The sequence below is a fragment of the Triturus cristatus genome, chromosome 1_2, assembly GCF_964204655.1.
Source record: "Triturus cristatus chromosome 1_2, aTriCri1.1, whole genome shotgun sequence".
Lineage (NCBI taxonomy): Eukaryota > Metazoa > Chordata > Amphibia > Caudata > Salamandridae > Triturus > Triturus cristatus.
In genome coordinates this window covers 985,591,328-985,608,975 of record NC_140580.1, presented here as the reverse complement: position 1 = coordinate 985,608,975, position 17,648 = coordinate 985,591,328, and positions in this window count along the sequence as shown.

Below are 17,648 nucleotides of genomic sequence, written 5' to 3'. Positions count from 1 at the left end.
AGCCGGCAATTGCGTAGTTCCTGGGGGTTGTTGCCATTATGTGGTGCAGCCGTGTGATATTCAATGACTTGCTGTGCACCGGTAGGAATCCACATTGGTCCCTATATATTAGCTTATTGAGATGGTGAAGAAGACTACTAGCTAGGATTTTCCTTCGAATTGTATATTCTGTTGCCAAAAGCGATAATGGGTGATAACCCGCCAGGTGTGACATGTCCCTTCCTGGTTTGAAGAGTGAGACCACTAACGCCTGCATGGTGGTGTGTGGAAGGTGCCCCAGTTACAATGCCCTATTGTATAGCTCCCCTAATTTGGGGATTAATACATCAGGAGTATGTGTCAAAAAAACGCGACCGGCAGCCCATCCAGGCCCGGTGCTTTGTTTCGAGGGAGACCTTTTATAGCAACTTTTATTTCTGCTCTCGTGATTGGGCCACTCAGATTTTTTTGTGCATCTGTAGTAAGCTGGGGATATGGCAGGTCCTCCAGGAATGCGTCTGAGTGTGGTATCTATTTGGGGGGGCTTACTGTATAAAGTGCTATAGTATGTGCAGAAGGCTTCATTTATATCCCATTGGGAGTGGACCATGCTGCCCCCTGGCACATTGATGATGCATATTACATTGGTCGGTGGTTCGTCCTGCAGTATTTTGGCTAGAAGTGTCCCTGATTTATCAGCGTCCGTATACTTCAACTGGGTATATGCCCTATAATCAATAACCCTAAGGGATTCTAGTATCTCAGCCTGTTGTATTCGCAGCTCCTGTAAGGAAGCCTGCTTGGTGAGGTCGGTCGCCGCTTCCTGTTCTAGTACGCTCATTTTTTTCTCCACCCCGTCTAAAGATTTGTGTATCTCCTGCCTTGCACCCATTGTGGCGCTAATTGCCGTGCCTCTTATGACTACTTTAAGCACGTCCCATTCAAATAGTATCGAGAAAGCAGTGTTCTCATTTTTTGCAAAGTAGTTTACAACGGCGGTAGATAATGCGTTTCGATAAGGAGCGTCCTCTAGCAACTGGGGTTTCATAACTTCCATGTAGGAACTGGCGTGGGGATTCTGCCCCACTCAATTGTGATCTCTAATGGGTTGTGATCGGAAAAGGTCTTTGCTACGTATTTAGCATGGGTCACCTGCACAGCGATAGTGCGGGAGCACAGTACTCTATCAATGCGTGTGTGCAATTGATGGACTGGTGAGTAAAAGGAATATTCCTTGTTAACAGAGTTCTTCAATCTCCATACATCACCTAGCGCCCACCTATCAGCCCAGCCACAAAGGGCTTCCGCTTGTTTAACATTAATCGTTCCATGTAGAGGGGTGTGTGATCTATCTAAGGATGTGTCTATAATGCCGTTACAGTCACCTCCTAATATCCATGGGTATGCCTCTTAGTATCGTGTTTAATTCCTTCAAAAATGTATCATTGCTGAAATTTGTGGCATAGAAATAACCTAGCACCACCAGTGAGCCATCTAGGGTCCCACGCAGTTGTATGTATCTACCCTGTTCATCAACATGCCTTTCTAGCTCTACAAATGGAACCCCATGCCTGATCCAAATAGTCACGCTTCTTGCAAAGGCCGGTACAAAGTATGCATCTTGTACTACCTGAGGAAGGCGGAAGCTGAAACGTTGTAGTGGAAATATATTTTTGTTCTTTGGTGAATCTATCTGTTTGAGTCACTTCTTTCTTGGATATTTTATTTCTTTGTGCCTCGTTGTATCCTTTGGGATCCAGATTTTGGCCCTGGCTGGCTGTTGTTTTCTTGTGATCCTTCATCTTCAAGTATACTGTTTTTGGGATTACAAACCTGTATCCTCCCTGGATCCGATACTCAAGCCAGAAGCAACCACCATGTCAAGAACAAATCTACATCCTAGTTATGCGCTGTTCATCCAGGAGAAAATCAGTAAGTGCCAATTTACAATGGCACATTTACAAATCTATAAAAAATGTAACATCTATTCTATGGGGTTGGAGGTTAAGTCTAAGCCACCTTTAAAACTAACTAGTTGTGAATGATCTGCTACATGGAATATTTTACTGCATAACTCATCAATGGCCCAACTATTGGTATCTATTAAAGTAACCATTCAAAAAATGCAGATGCTTAAAGCCAAGCTACAAAAAGAACTGGAACTTTTAAAGAACACAAAAAGGGACACACATACTACAGAGGATTGCAGTAGTAAAAAAGATGACTGCCAGGAAAGCTATTGAAATTAAATCTGCAAAACTAAAAAGAGATATGTTAAGATTTCATATACCTCCTCTTCCAACTCACCACTTCATAAATCATTTTGTTTTTGGAGATTTTCTTGTCAGTGAAAGCCCTGTGAGTAAACAGCATAAAAAAATAGAAGATTTATAAGACAAAAAAGGCGGCATAGCATCAGTCAGCTACAACCCTTCCAGACATCCGACCCAGTTATTGACTTGACTGGAGGGCTCCTATCACCAGGCGAATTGAACCTTTTGAGCAAAGGCCTCTATTTCTGTCCTGTACCGAAGGACCATAATACTGCCAACATGATGAGAGACCTAAAAACCTTTGAGAGATGATGCAGACTTGCAGAATACTTTTACAATAATTCTAATGTTGATCTGCCAAGCTACCTTCCAGATCCATTTAAGAAGTTCCGCCATCCCAAATCATGGACTCCTCAATGTGGTAGAAATCCTGTCCTTGATACATACATTTTATCCATCAAGAAACTCATCAAGGAATCAACACCTAAAAGGATTTTTGATAACATCACCTGAGAAGAAAGAAAAGCTCTCCATCTCCTTCAACAGAGAATGGATGTCATTATAAAACCGGCAGACAAAGGTGGTGCAGTGGTTGCCATGAAAGTAAGTGATTATATTGAGGAAGGAATGAGACAACGAATGGATACCAACACTTACAAACCTTTCGAAACTGATCCCACAGAAGACTTGAACAAAGAAATGAAGAACATGGTTGTAAGGTACAGGAGCTTAAATCTCATTGATGCAACAACCGCAGATATACTTGTTCATCCCAAACCAAGACCTGGGAGATTTTATATGCTTCCCAAAACTCTCAAAAAAGGACAATCCTGACCGTCCCATCATCTCTGGCAATGACACAGCCACTGAGAGACTATCTTTATTTGTAGACCTGCACCTACAGCCCATTGTACAGGAACTTCCATCATTTGTTAAAGATACCAGTCACTTCCTTCAGATTATTGAAAAATTAAACCAAACCTACACATTTGATGATGATACTCTTCTGGCTACATTTGATGTTACATCATTATACACCAATATACCACATGAGGATGGGCTTATGGCATAATCTGAAGCTCTTAATAAAAGAACTGTGAAAAAGCCATCAACAAATGTGCTTACCAACTTTGCACGAGTTATCCTTAAATCCAACAATTTTACATTCAATGGTAAACACTATCTGCCGATACAAGGGACTTCCATGGCTCCATCCTATGCAAATATCTTCATGGGCAAACTAGAGAACTGTATACTTGCTACTTCTAGCATTAAACCACTGGTATGGCTACAATACATTGATGACATATTTATAATATGGAATGCAGGAAGTAGAACATTGGAACAATTTACAGATTATATCAACAATATCCATCCTACCATCAAATTTACCAGCAACAATACTAAACAGAAGCCTCATCTCCCTTTTCTGGATGTGCCACTCACCATTCATGAACACAAAATTACAACTGATCTGTACCACAAGCCTACTGATGCTCATTTGTATCTAAATTCGACTTCATGTCACCCACACCACACTGAACTGAGCATCATCTACAGGCAAGCACTCAGAATAAGACTCATCTGCAGCAATGAGGAAACCTGTAAAGACCATCTACAGGAGCTTAATACATTATTTAAAAGGCGAGGCTATCCTCTGCATATCATACAGCAACAAATTGACAAGTCTTTGCAGTTACCCAGAGAAGCACTTATTTGGAATACCAACGGCAGAAACAAAAGTGACAGAACTTGTAGTTGACTATCATCCATCAGCTCCTAACTACAGAAATATAATGCAAAAAACATTTCCCCTACTGTCCACAAATTGCAAAAGGTTTTTCCAAAACCACCAGTCATTGCTTACCGCAGAGCTCCAAATTAACGATCTCTTATTGTGAGAGCTAAAATCAAGCAAGCTGTAACAAATGCAGGGGTTCATTGCTGTGACTCTAAAAGATGCATCACGTGTGAATATCTTTTACAAACATCATCTGTAAATAGTTCTGTTACGAGAAGGACCTATGCAATAAGGCAGCATCTTACATGTCGCATGTCGCTCAACATGCATTATTTATGTGATTCAGTGCCAACGGCAAAGCTGTAAAAAACAATATGTAGGCCAAACAGTGAATGACCTCCGTACACGATTCAGGAACAACAAATCTGCAATAATTAATAAGAAAATTAACCAGCCTGTAGCCAATCATTTCAACTTTGTGGATCATTCACTATCAGATTTGAAGATTTTCCCCGTGGAACATGTTTCAAAGGAAGAACTACTGGACTCCAGGGAAAACTTCTGGATGTACCGTTTAAAATCACTGCATTCATCTGGACTGAACATTACTGACAACAAAACCGGATTACTGCATATCTCAAGAGATCTCAGGACTGCGTTGATTCCACATTCCAAATGGAATCTTCACTCATGATACTTTTTGAAAATTCAGCTGTGTCATCTGTGCAGCCACAGAGCAAACCATCTTGTACTACCTGAGGAAGGCGGAAGCTGAAACGTTGTAGTGAAAATATATTTTTGTTCTTTGGTGAATCTATCTGTTTGAGTCACTTCTTTCTTGGATATATTATTTCTTTGTGACTCGTTGTATCCTTTGGGATCCAGATTTTTGCCCTGGCTGGCTGTTTTCTTGTGATCCTTCATCTTTTCTTTATATGTGTATATATATATATATATATATATATATATATATATATATATATATATATATATATATATATATATATATATATATATATATATATATATATAATTTCAACGGTTTTTTAACCCCTTCGCTGCCAGGCCTTTTCCCCCTCCTTTTTTTGGCTATTTGGGGTAGTGCGCGCTTAGGCCCCTGTAACTTTTTGACCACATTAGGTATCCACGCCAAATTTGCGTCCTTTTCTTCCAACATCATGGGGATTCTAAAGGTACTCAGGGTTTGTGGATTCCCCTGGAGGGGTCACAGAAAAGAGCCAAAATACAGCAAAATTTTGGGGTATTTTGGAAAAATTGGAAAAACGGGCTGCAAATGAAAGCATCTGGGTTTTTCCCTGCAAATGTTATCAAAAAAGGGTTTGTGGGGTTGAAATCACCATTTTCCCAGCTTTTCGGGGATACTTGACTTTTGTCAGAAACCCAACATTTTTTACACAGTTTTGGCATTTTTCTGGGACATAGCCTATTTTTGCTATTTTTTGTGCTTTTGACCTCCTTCCAGTTAGTGGCAGAAATGGGTACAAAAGCAATAGTGGATCCTGGAAAGCTATATATTTTCGAAAAGAAGACCAAATTCTGAATTCAGCAAGGGGTCATTTGTGTAGATCCATCAAGGTTTTTTTATAGAAACAAACAGTTAAATGTAGGATAAATTGAAATTTAGTTGAAAAAAACAGCCTTATGTGTCAACGTTTTCACCTGTAACTTCTTCTAATTATGACAGCTCTTTGAAAGCAATATACCGTTGCATCCGCTGGACATTACTGGTTGTGGGGATATATAGGACTTGTAGGTTCACCAAGAACCAGACGAACCCAGAGCCAAAAAGTGAGTAGTAACTTGCAATGGTTTTTTATTATGTACCGGGTATATAGTAATTAATCTGTAAAAAAGTGTACATGGAAAAATCGGTATGAAAGACACCTATGTATTTCTGAAATGGGAACAAAATATAGAGTTTAGAAACAGTAGATATTTGCACATTTCTGAAATTGGGAATACTCATACTAGCATGAGAATTATCAGTCATTTTTTAGAATGACTTCTTTTTTACACAATATCTTTCATTTGGAAAGCAGAAATGCATGGAAAGTCAATAGATAATAACAGTTCCTTTACAAATCTGAATTACCCAAAGTCTCCTGATAAAAATGGTACCTCACTTGTGTGGGTAGGCATAGTGCCCACGACAGGAAACGGCGCAAAACGCAACGTGGTCACACCACATTTTCAGAAATCAAAATTACCCTTTTTTTGCAAAGTGCCTAGCTCTAGTTTTTGAACCCTAGCTCTGCGGGCACCTTGGGAAACCTAGCAAACCTATACATTTTTGAAAACTAGACACCCAGGGGAATCCAGGATGGGGTGACTTGACTGCCTCCCACCAGGGTCTGTTACCCAGAATCCCTTGCAAACCTAAAAAAATGACAAAAAAAACACATTTCCCCCACATTTCTGGGATGGAAAGTTCTGGAATCTGCGTGGATCCACAAATTTCCACCCACCCCGCGTTCCCCAAAGTCTTACGGGAAAAATGGTACCTCACTTGTGTGGGTCGGCCTAGTGCCCGCGACAGGAAACGGTGCAAAACGCAAGGTGGTCACACCTCAATTTTGCAGTGAAAAATGACCCCTTTTTGGCAAAGTGACTAGCTGTAGTTTTTGAACCCTAGCTCTGCCAGAACCTAGGGAAACCTAGCAAACCTATACATTTTTGAAAACTAGACACGCAGGGGAATCCAGGATGGGGTGACTTGACTGCCTCCCACCATGGTCTGTTACCCAGAATCCCTTGCAAACGTAAAAAAATGACAAAAAAAACACATTTTCCCCACATTTCTGGGATGGAAAGTTCTGGAATCTGCGTGGATTCACAAATTTCCACCCACCCCGCGTTCCCCAAAGTCCTACGAGAAAAATGGTACCTCACTTGTGCGGGTCGGCCTGGTGCCCGCGACAGGAAACGGCGCAAAACGCAAGGTGGTCCCACCTCCATTTTGCAGTGAAAAATGACCCTTTTTTGGCAAAGTGACTAGCTGTAGTTTTTGAACCCTAGCCCTGCCGGCACCTAGGGAAACCTAGCAAACCTATACATTTTTGAAAACTAGACACCCAGGGGAATCCAGGATGGGGTGACTTGACTGCCTCCCACCATGGTCTGTTACCCAGAATCCCTTGCAAACGTAAAAAAATGACAAAAAAAACACATTTTCCCCACATTTCTGGGATGGAAAGTTCTGGAATCTGCGTGGATCCACAAATTTCCACCCACCCCGCGTTCCCCAAAGTCCTACGAGAAAAATGGTACCTCACTTGTGCGGGTCGTCCTAGTGCCCCCGACAGGAAACAGCGCAAAACGCAACGTGGTCACACCTCCATTTTGCAGTGAAAAATGACCCTTTTTTGGCAAAGTGACTAGCTGTAGTTTTTGAACCCTAGCCCTGCCGGCACCTAGGGAAACTTAGCAAACCTATACATTTTTGAAAACTAGACACCCAGGGGAATCCAGGATGGGGTGACTTGACTGCCTCCCACCATGGTCTGTTACCCAGAATCCCTTGCAAACGTAAACAAATGACAAAAAAAAACACATTTTCCCCACATTTCTGGGATGGAAAGTTCTGGAATCTGCGTGGATCCACAAATTTCCACCCACCCCGCGTTCCCCACAGTCCTACGAGAAAAATGGTACCTCACTTGTGCGGGTCGGCCTAGTGCCCGCAACAGGAAACGGCGCAAAACGCAACGTGGTCACACCTCCATTTTGCAGTGAAAAATGACCCTTTTTTGGCAAAGTGACTAGCTGTAATTTTTTAACCCTAGCCCTGCCGGCACCTAGGGAAACCTAGCAAACCTATACATTTTTGAAAACTAGACACCCAGGGGAATCCAGGATGGGGTGACTTGACTGCCTCCCACCATGGTCTGTTACCCAGAATCCCTTGCAAACGTAAAAAAATGACAAAAAAACACATTTTCCCCACATTTCTAGGAAGGAAAGTTCTGGAATCTGCGTGGATCCACAAATTTCCACCCACCCCGCGTTCCCCAAAGTCCTACGAGAAAAATGGTACCTCACTTGTGCGGGTCGGCCTAGTGCCCGCGACAGGAAACGGCGCAAAACGCAACGTGGTCACACCTCCATTTTGCAGTGAAAAATGACCCTTTTTTGGCAAAGTGACTAGCTGTAGTTTTTTAACCTTAGCCCTGCCGGCACCTAGGGAAACCTAGCAAACCTATACATTTTTGAAAACTAGACACCCAGGGGAATCCAGGATGGGGTGACTTGACTGCCACCCACCATGGTCTGTTACCCAGAATCCCTTGCAAACGTAAAAAAATGACAAAAAAAACCACATTTTCCCCACATTTCTGGGATGGAAAGTTCTGGAATCTGCGTGGATCCACAAATTTCCACCCACCCCGCGTTCCCCAAAGTCCTACGAGAAAAATGGTACCTCACTTGTGCGGGTCGGCCTAGTGCCCGCGACAGGAAACGGCGCACAACGCAACGTGGTCACACCTCCATTTTGCAGTGAAAAATGACCCTTTTTTGGCAAAGTGACTAGCTGTAGTTTTTGAACCCTAGCCCTGCCGGCACCTAGGGAAACCTAGCAAACCTATACATTTTTTAAAACTAGACACCCAGGGGAATCCAGGATGGGGTGACTTGACTGCCTCCCACCATGGTCTGTTACCCAGAATCCCTTGCAAACGTAAAAAAATGACAAAAAAAACACATTTTCCCCACATTTCTGGGATGGAAAGTTCTGGAATCTGCGTGGATCCACAAATTTCCACCCACCCCGCGTTCCCCAAAGTCCTACGAGAAAAATGGTACCTCACTTGTGCGGGTCGGCCTAGTGCCCGCGACAGGAAACGGCGCAAAACGCAACGTGGTCACACCTCCATTTTGCAGTGAAAAATGACCCTTTTTTGGCAAAGTGACTAGCTGTAGTTTTTGAACCCTAGCCCTGCCGGAACCTAGGGAAACCTAGCAAACCTATACATTTTTTTAAACTAGACACCCAGGGGAATCCAGGATGGGGTGACTTGACTGCCTCCCACCATGGTCTGTTACCCAGAATCCCTTGCAAACGTAAAAAATGACAAAAAAAACACATTTTCCCCACATTTCTGGGATGGAAAGTTCTGGAATCTGCGTGGATTCACAAATTTCCACCCACCCCGCGTTCCCCAAAGTCCTACGAGAAAAATGGTACCTCACTTGTGCGGGTCGGCCTGGTGCCCGCGACAGGAAACGGCGCAAAACGCAAGGTGGTCCCACCTCCATTTTGCAGTGAAAAATGACCCTTTTTTGGCAAAGTGACTAGCTGTAGTTTTTGAACCCTAGCCCTGCCGGCACCTAGGGAAACCTAGCAAACCTATACATTTTTGAAAACTAGACACCCAGAGGAATCCAGTATGGGGGGACTTGACTGCCTCCCACCATGGTCTGTTACCCAGAATCCCTTGCAAACGTAAAAAAATGACAAAAAAAACACATTTTCCCCACATTTCTGGGATGGAAAGTTCTGGAATCTGCGTGGATCCACAAATTTCCACCCACCCCGCGTTCCCCAAAGTCCTACGAGAAAAATGGTACCTCACTTGTGCGGGTCGTCCTAGTGCCCCCGACAGGAAACAGCGCAAAACGCAACGTGGTCACACCTCCATTTTGCAGTGAAAAATTACCCTTTTTTGGCAAAGTGACTAGCTGTAATTTTTTAACCCTAGCCCTGCCGGCACCTAGGGAAACCTAGCAAACCTATACATTTTTGAAAACTAGACACCCAGGGGAATCCAGGATGGGGTGACTTGACTGCCTCCCACCATGGTCTGTTACCCAGAATCCCTTGCAAACGTAAAAAAATGACAAAAAAACACATTTTCCCCACATTTCTGGGATGGAAAGTTCTGGAATCTGCGTGGATCCACAAATTTCCACCCACCCCGCGTTCCCCAAAGTCCTACGAGAAAAATGGTACCTCACTTGTGCGGGTCGGCCTAGTGCCCGCGACAGGAAACGGCGCAAAACGCAACGTGGTCACACCTCCATTTTGCAGTGAAAAATGACCCTTTTTTGGCAAAGTGACTAGCTGTAGTTTTTGAACCCTAGCCCTGCCGGAACCTAGGGAAACCTAGCAAACCTATACATTTTTTAAAACTAGACACCCAGGGGAATCCAGGATGGGGTGACTTGACTGCCTCCCACCATGGTCTGTTACCCAGAATCCCTTGCAAACGTAAAAAATGACAAAAAAAACACATTTTCCCCACATTTCTGGGATGGAAAGTTCTGGAATCTGCGTGGATTCACAAATTTCCACCCACCCCGCGTTCCCCAAAGTCCTACGAGAAAAATGGTACCTCACTTGTGCGGGTCGGCCTGGTGCCCGCGACAGGAAACGGCGCAAAACGCAAGGTGGTCCCACCTCCATTTTGCAGTGAAAAATGACCCTTTTTTGGCAAAGTGACTAGCTGTAGTTTTTGAACCCTAGCCCTGCCGGCACCTAGGGAAACCTAGCAAACCTATACATTTTTGAAAACTAGACACCCAGAGGAATCCAGTATGGGGGGACTTGACTGCCTCCCACCATGGTCTGTTACCCAGAATCCCTTGCAAACGTAAAAAAATGACAAAAAAAACACATTTTCCCCACATTTCTGGGATGGAAAGTTCTGGAATCTGCGTGGATCCACAAATTTCCACCCACCCCGCGTTCCCCACAGTCCTACGAGAAAAATGGTACCTCACTTGTGCGGGTCGTCCTAGTGCCCCCGACAGGAAACGGCGCAAAACGCAACGTGGTCACACCTCCATTTTGCAGTGAAAAATTACCCTTTTTTGGCAAAGTGACTAGCTGTAATTTTTTAACCCTAGCCCTGCCGGCACCTAGGGAAACCTAGCAAACCTATACATTTTTGAAAACTAGACACCCAGGGGAATCCAGGATGGGGTGACTTGACTGCCTCCCACCATGGTCTGTTACCCAGAATCCCTTGCAAACGTAAAAAAATGACAAAAAAACACATTTTCCCCACATTTCTAGGAAGGAAAGTTCTGGAATCTGCGTGGATCCACAAATTTCCACCCACCCCGCGTTCCCCAAAGTCCTACGAGAAAAATGGTACCTCACTTGTGCGGGTCGGCCTAGTGCCCGCGACAGGAAACGGCGCAAAACGCAACGTGGTCACACCTCCATTTTGCAGTGAAAAATGACCCTTTTTTGGCAAAGTGACTAGCTGTAGTTTTTTAACCTTAGCCCTGCCGGCACCTAGGGAAACCTAGCAAACCTATACATTTTTGAAAACTAGACACCCAGGGGAATCCAGGATGGGGTGACTTGACTGCCACCCACCATGGTCTGTTACCCAGAATCCCTTGCAAACGTAAAAAAATGACAAAAAAAAACACATTTTCCCCACATTTCTGGGATGGAAAGTTCTGGAATCTGCGTGGATCCACAAATTTCCACCCACCCCGCGTTCCCCAAAGTCCGACGAGAAAAATGGTACCTCACTTGTGCGGGTCTGCCTAGTGCCCGCGACAGGAAACGGCACACAACGCAACGTGGTCACACCTCCATTTTGCAGTGAAAAATGACCCTTTTTTGGCAAAGTGACTAGCTGTAGTTTTTGAACCCTAGCCCTGCCGGCACCTAGGGAAACCTAGCAAACCTATACATTTTTGAAAACTAGACACCCAGGGGAATCCAGGATGGGGTGACTTGACTGCCTCCCACCATGGTCTGTTACCCAGAATCCCTTGCAAACGTAAAAAAATGACAAAAAAAACACATTTTCCCCACATTTCTGGGATGGAAAGTTCTGGAATCTGCGTGGATCCACAAATTTCCACCCACCCCGCGTTCCCCAAAGTCCTACGAGAAAAATGGTACCTCACTTGTGCGGGTCGGCCTAGTGCCCGCGACAGGAAACGGCGCAAAACGCAACGTGGTCACACCTCCATTTTGCAGTGAAAAATGACCCTTTTTTGGCAAAGTGACTAGCTGTAGTTTTTGAACCCTAGCCCTGCCGGCACCTAGGGAAACCTAGCAAACCTATACATTTTTTAAAACTAGACACCCAGGGGAATCCAGGATGGGGTGACTTGACTGCCTCCCACCATGGTCTGTTACCCAGAATCCCTTGCAAACGTAAAAAAATGACAAAAAAAACACATTTTCCCCACATTTCTGGGATGGAAAGTTCTGGAATCTGCGTGGATCCACAAATTTCCACCCACCCCGCATTCCCAAAAGTCCTACGAGAAAAATGGTACCTCACTTGTGCGGGTCGGCCTAGTGCCCGCGACAGGAAACGGCGCAAAACGCAACGTGGTCACACCTCCATTTTGCAGTGAAAAATGACCCTTTTTTGGCAAAGTGACTAGCTGTAGTTTTTGAACCCTAGCCCTGCCGGCACCTAGGGAAACCTAGCAAACCTATACGTTTTTGAAAACTAGACACCCAGGGGAATCCAGGATGGGGTGACTTGACTGCCTCCCACCATGGTCTGTTACCCAGAATCCCTTGCAAACGTAAAAAAATGCCAAAAAAAACCACATTTTCCCCACATTTCTGGGGTGGAAAGTTCTGGAATCTGCGTGGATCCACAAATTTCCACCCACCCCGCGTTCCCCAAAGTCCTACGAGAAAAATGGTACCTCACTTGTGCGGGTCGGCCCAGTGCCCGCGACAGGAAACGGCGCAAAACACAACGTGGTCACACCTCAATTTTGCAGTGAAAAATGACCCTTTTTTGGCAAAGTGACTAGCTGTAGTTTTTGAACCCTAGCCCTGCCGGCACCTAGGGAAACCTAGCAAACCTATACATTTTTGAAAACTAGACACCCAGGGGAATCCAGGATGGGGTGACTTGACTGCCTCCCACCATGGTCTGTTACCCAGAATCCCTTGCAAACGTAAAAAAATGACAAAAAAACACATTTTCCCCACATTTCTGGGATGGAAAGTTCTGGAATCTGCGTGGATCCACAAATTTCCACCCACCCCGCGTTCCCCAAAGTCCTACGAGAAAAATGGTACCTCACTTGTGCGGGTCGGCCTAGTGCCCGCGACAGGAAACGGCGCAAAACGCAAGGTGGTCACACCTCCATTTTGCAGTGAAAAATGACCCTTTTTTGGCAAAGTGACTAGCTGTAGTTTTTGAACCCTAGCCCTGCCGGCACCTAGGGAAACCTAGCAAACCTATACGTTTTTGAAAACTAGACACCCAGGGGAATCCAGGATGGGGTGACTTGACTGCCTCCCACCATGGTCTGTTACCCAGAATCCCTTGCAAACATAAAAAAATGACAAAAAAAACACATTTTCCCCACATTTCTGGGATGGAAAGTTCTGGAATCTGCGTGGATCCACAAATCTCTACCCACCCCGCGTTCCCCAAAGTCCTAAGAGAAAAATGGTACCTCACTTGTGCGGGTCGGCCTAGTGCCCGCGACAGGAAACGGCGCAAAACGCAACGTGGTCCCACCTCCATTTTGCAGTGAAAAATGACCCTTTTTTGGCAAAGTGACTAGCTGTAGTTTTTGAACCCTAGCCCTGCCGGCACCTAGGGAAACCTAGCAAACCTATACATTTTTGAAAACTAGACACCCAGGGGAATCCAGGATGGGGTGACTTGACTGCCTCCCACCATGGTCTGTTACCCAGAATCCCTTGCAAACGTAAAAAAATGACTAAAAAAACACATTTTCCCCACATTTCTGGGATGGAAAGTTCTGGAATTTGCGTGGATCCACAAATTTCCACCCACCCCGCGTTCCCCAAAGTCCTACGAGAAAAATGGTACCTCACTTGTGCGGGTCGGCCTAGTGCCCGCGACAGGAAACGGCGCAAAACGCAAGGTGGTCACACCTCCATTTTGCAGTGAAAAATGACCCTTTTTTGGCAAAGTGACTAGCTGTAGTTTTTGAACCCTAGCCCTGCCGGCACCTAGGGAAACCTAGCAAACCTATACATTTTTGAAAACTAGACACCCAGAGGAATCCAGGATGGGGGGACTTGACTGCCTCCCACCATGGTCTGTTACCCAGAATCCCTTGCAAACGTAAAAAAATGACAAAAAAACCACATTTTCCCCACATTTCTGGGATGGAAAGTTCTGGAATCTGCGTGGATCCACAAATTTCCACCCACCCCGCGTTCCCCAAAGTCCTACGAGAAAAATGGTACCTCACTTGTGCGGGTCGTCCTAGTGCCCCCGACAGGAAACGGCGCAAAACGCAACGTGGTCACACCTCCATTTTGCAGTGAAAAATTACCCTTTTTTGGCAAAGTGACTAGCTGTAATGTTTTAACCCTAGCCCTGCCGGCACCTAGGGAAACCTAGCAAACCTATACATTTTTGAAAACTAGACACCCAGGGGAATCCAGGATGGGGTGACTTGACTGCCTCCCACCATGGTCTGTTACCCAGAATCCCTTGCAAACGTAAAAAAATGACAAAAAAACACATTTTCCCCACATTTCTAGGAAGGAAAGTTCTGGAATCTGCGTGGATCCACAAATTTCCACCCACCCCGCGTTCCCCAAAGTCCTACGAGAAAAATGGTACCTCACTTGTGCGGGTCGGCCTAGTGCCCGCGACAGGAAACGGCGCAAAACGCAACGTGGTCACACCTCCATTTTGCAGTGAAAAATGACCCTTTTTTGGCAAAGTGACTAGCTGTAGTTTTTTAACCTTAGCCCTGCCGGCACCTAGGGAAACCTAGCAAACCTATACATTTTTGAAAACTAGACACCCAGGGGAATCCAGGATGGGGTGACTTGACTGCCACCCACCATGGTCTGTTACCCAGAATCCCTTGCAAACGTAAAAAAATGACAAAAAAAAACACATTTTCCCCACATTTCTGGGATGGAAAGTTCTGGAATCTGCGTGGATCCACAAATTTCCACCCACCCCGCGTTCCCCAAAGTCCTACGAGAAAAATGGTACCTCACTTGTGCGGGTCTGCCTAGTGCCCGCGACAGGAAACGGCACACAACGCAACTTGGTCACACCTCCATTTTGCAGTGAAAAATGACCCTTTTTTGGCAAAGTGACTAGCTGTAGTTTTTGAACCCTAGCCCTGCCGGCACCTAGGGAAACCTAGCAAACCTATACATTTTTGAAAACTAGACACCCAGGGGAATCCAGGATGGGGTGACTTGACTGCCTCCCACCATGGTCTGTTACCCAGAATCCCTTGCAAACGTAAAAAAATGACAAAAAAAACACATTTTCCCCACATTTCTGGGATGGAAAGTTCTGGAATCTGTGTGGATCCACAAATTTCCACCCACCCCGCGTTCCCCAAAGTCCTACGAGAAAAATGGTACCTCACTTGTGCGGGTCGGCCTAGTGCCCGCGACAGGAAACGGCGCAAAACGCAACGTGGTCACACCTCCATTTTGCAGTGAAAAATGACCCTTTTTTGGCAAAGTGACTAGCTGTAGTTTTTGAACCCTAGCCCTGCCGGCACCTAGGGAAACCTAGCAAACCTATACATTTTTTAAAACTAGACACCCAGGGGAATCCAGGATGGGGTGACTTGACTGCCTCCCACCATGGTCTGTTACCCAGAATCCCTTGCAAACGTAAAAAAATGACAAAAAAAACACATTTTCCCCACATTTCTGGGATGGAAAGTTCTGGAATCTGCGTGGATCCACAAATTTCCACCCACCCCGCATTCCCAAAAGTCCTACGAGAAAAATGGTACCTCACTTGTGCGGGTCGGCCTAGTGCCCGCGACAGGAAACGGCGCAAAACGCAACGTGGTCACACCTCCATTTTGCAGTGAAAAATGACCCTTTTTTGGCAAAGTGACTAGCTGTAGTTTTTTAACCCTAGCCCTGCCGGCACCTAGGGAAACCTAGCAAACCTATACGTTTTTGAAAACTAGACACCCAGGGGAATCCAGGATGGGGTGACTTGACTGCCTCCCACCATGGTCTGTTACCCAGAATCCCTTGCAAACGTAAAAAAATGCCAAAAAAAACCACATTTTCCCCACATTTCTGGGGTGGAAAGTTCTGGAATCTGCGTGGATCCACAAATTTCCACCCACCCCGCGTTCCCCAAAGTCCTACGAGAAAAATGGTACCTCACTTGTGCGGGTCGGCCCAGTGCCCGCGACAGCAAACGGCGCAAAACACAACGTGGTCACACCTCAATTTTGCAGTGAAAAATGACCCTTTTTTGGCAAAGTGACTAGCTGTAGTTTTTGAACCCTAGCCCTGCCGGCACCTAGGGAAACCTAGCAAACCTATACATTTTTGAAAACTAGACACCCAGGGGAATCCAGGATGGGGTGACTTGACTGCCTCCCACCATGGTCTGTTACCCAGAATCCCTTGCAAACGTAAACAAATGACAAAAAAAAACACATTTTCCCCACATTTCTGGGATGGAAAGTTCTGGAATCTGCGTGGATCCACAAATTTCCACCCACCCCGCGTTCCCCAAAGTCCTACGAGAAAAATGGTACCTCACTTGTGCGGGTCGGCCTAGTGCCCGCGACAGGAAACGGCGCAAAACGCAACGTGGTCACACCTCCATTTTGCAGTGAAAAATGACCCTTTTTTGGCAAAGTGACTAGCTGTAGTTTTTGAACCCTAGCCCTGCCGGCACCTAGGGAAACCTAGCAAACCTATACGTTTTTAAAAACTAGACACCCAGGGGAATCCAGGATGGGGGTGACTTGACTGCCTCCCACCATGGTCTGTTACCCAGAATCCCTTGCAAACGTAAAAAAATGCCAAAAAAAAACACATTTTCCCCACATTTCTGGGGTGGAAAGTTCTGGAATCTGCGTGGATCCACAAATTTCCACCCACCCCGCGTTCCCCAAAGTCCTACGAGAAAAATGGTACCTCACTTGTGCGGGTTGGCCCAGTGCCCGCGACAGGAAACGGCGCAAAACACAACGTGGTCACACCTCAATTTTGCAGTGAAAAATGACCCTTTTTTGGCAAAGTGACTAGCTGTAGTTTTTGAACCCTAGCCCTGCCGGCACCTAGGGAAACCTAGCAAACCTATACATTTTTGAAAACTAGACACCCAGGGGAATCCAGGATGGGGTGACTTGACTGCCTCCCACCATGGTCTGTTACCCAGAATCCCTTGCAAACGTAAAAAAATGACAAAAAAAACACATTTTCCCCACATTTCTGGGATGGAAAGTTCTGGAATCTGCGTGGATCCACAAATTTCCACCCACCCCGCGTTCCCCAAAGTCCTACGAGAAAAATGGTACCTCACTTGTGCGGGTCGGCCTAGTGCCCGCAACAGGAAACGGCGCAAAACGCAAGGTGGTCACACCTCCATTTTGCAGTGAAAAATGACCCTTTTTTGGCAAAGTGACTAGCTGTAGTTTTTGAACCCTAGCCCTGCCGGCACCTAGGGAAACCTAGCAAACCTATACATTTTTGAAAACTAGACACCCAGGGGAATCCAGGATGGGGTGACTTGACTGCCTCCCACCATGGTCTGTTACCCAGAATCCCTTGCAAACGTAAACAAATGACAAAAAAAACACATTTCCCCCACATTTCTGGGATGGAAAGTTCTGGAATCTGCGTGGATCCACAAATTTCCACCCACCCCGCGTTCCCCAAAGTCCTATGAGAAAAATGGTACCTCACTTGTGCGGGTCGGCCTAGT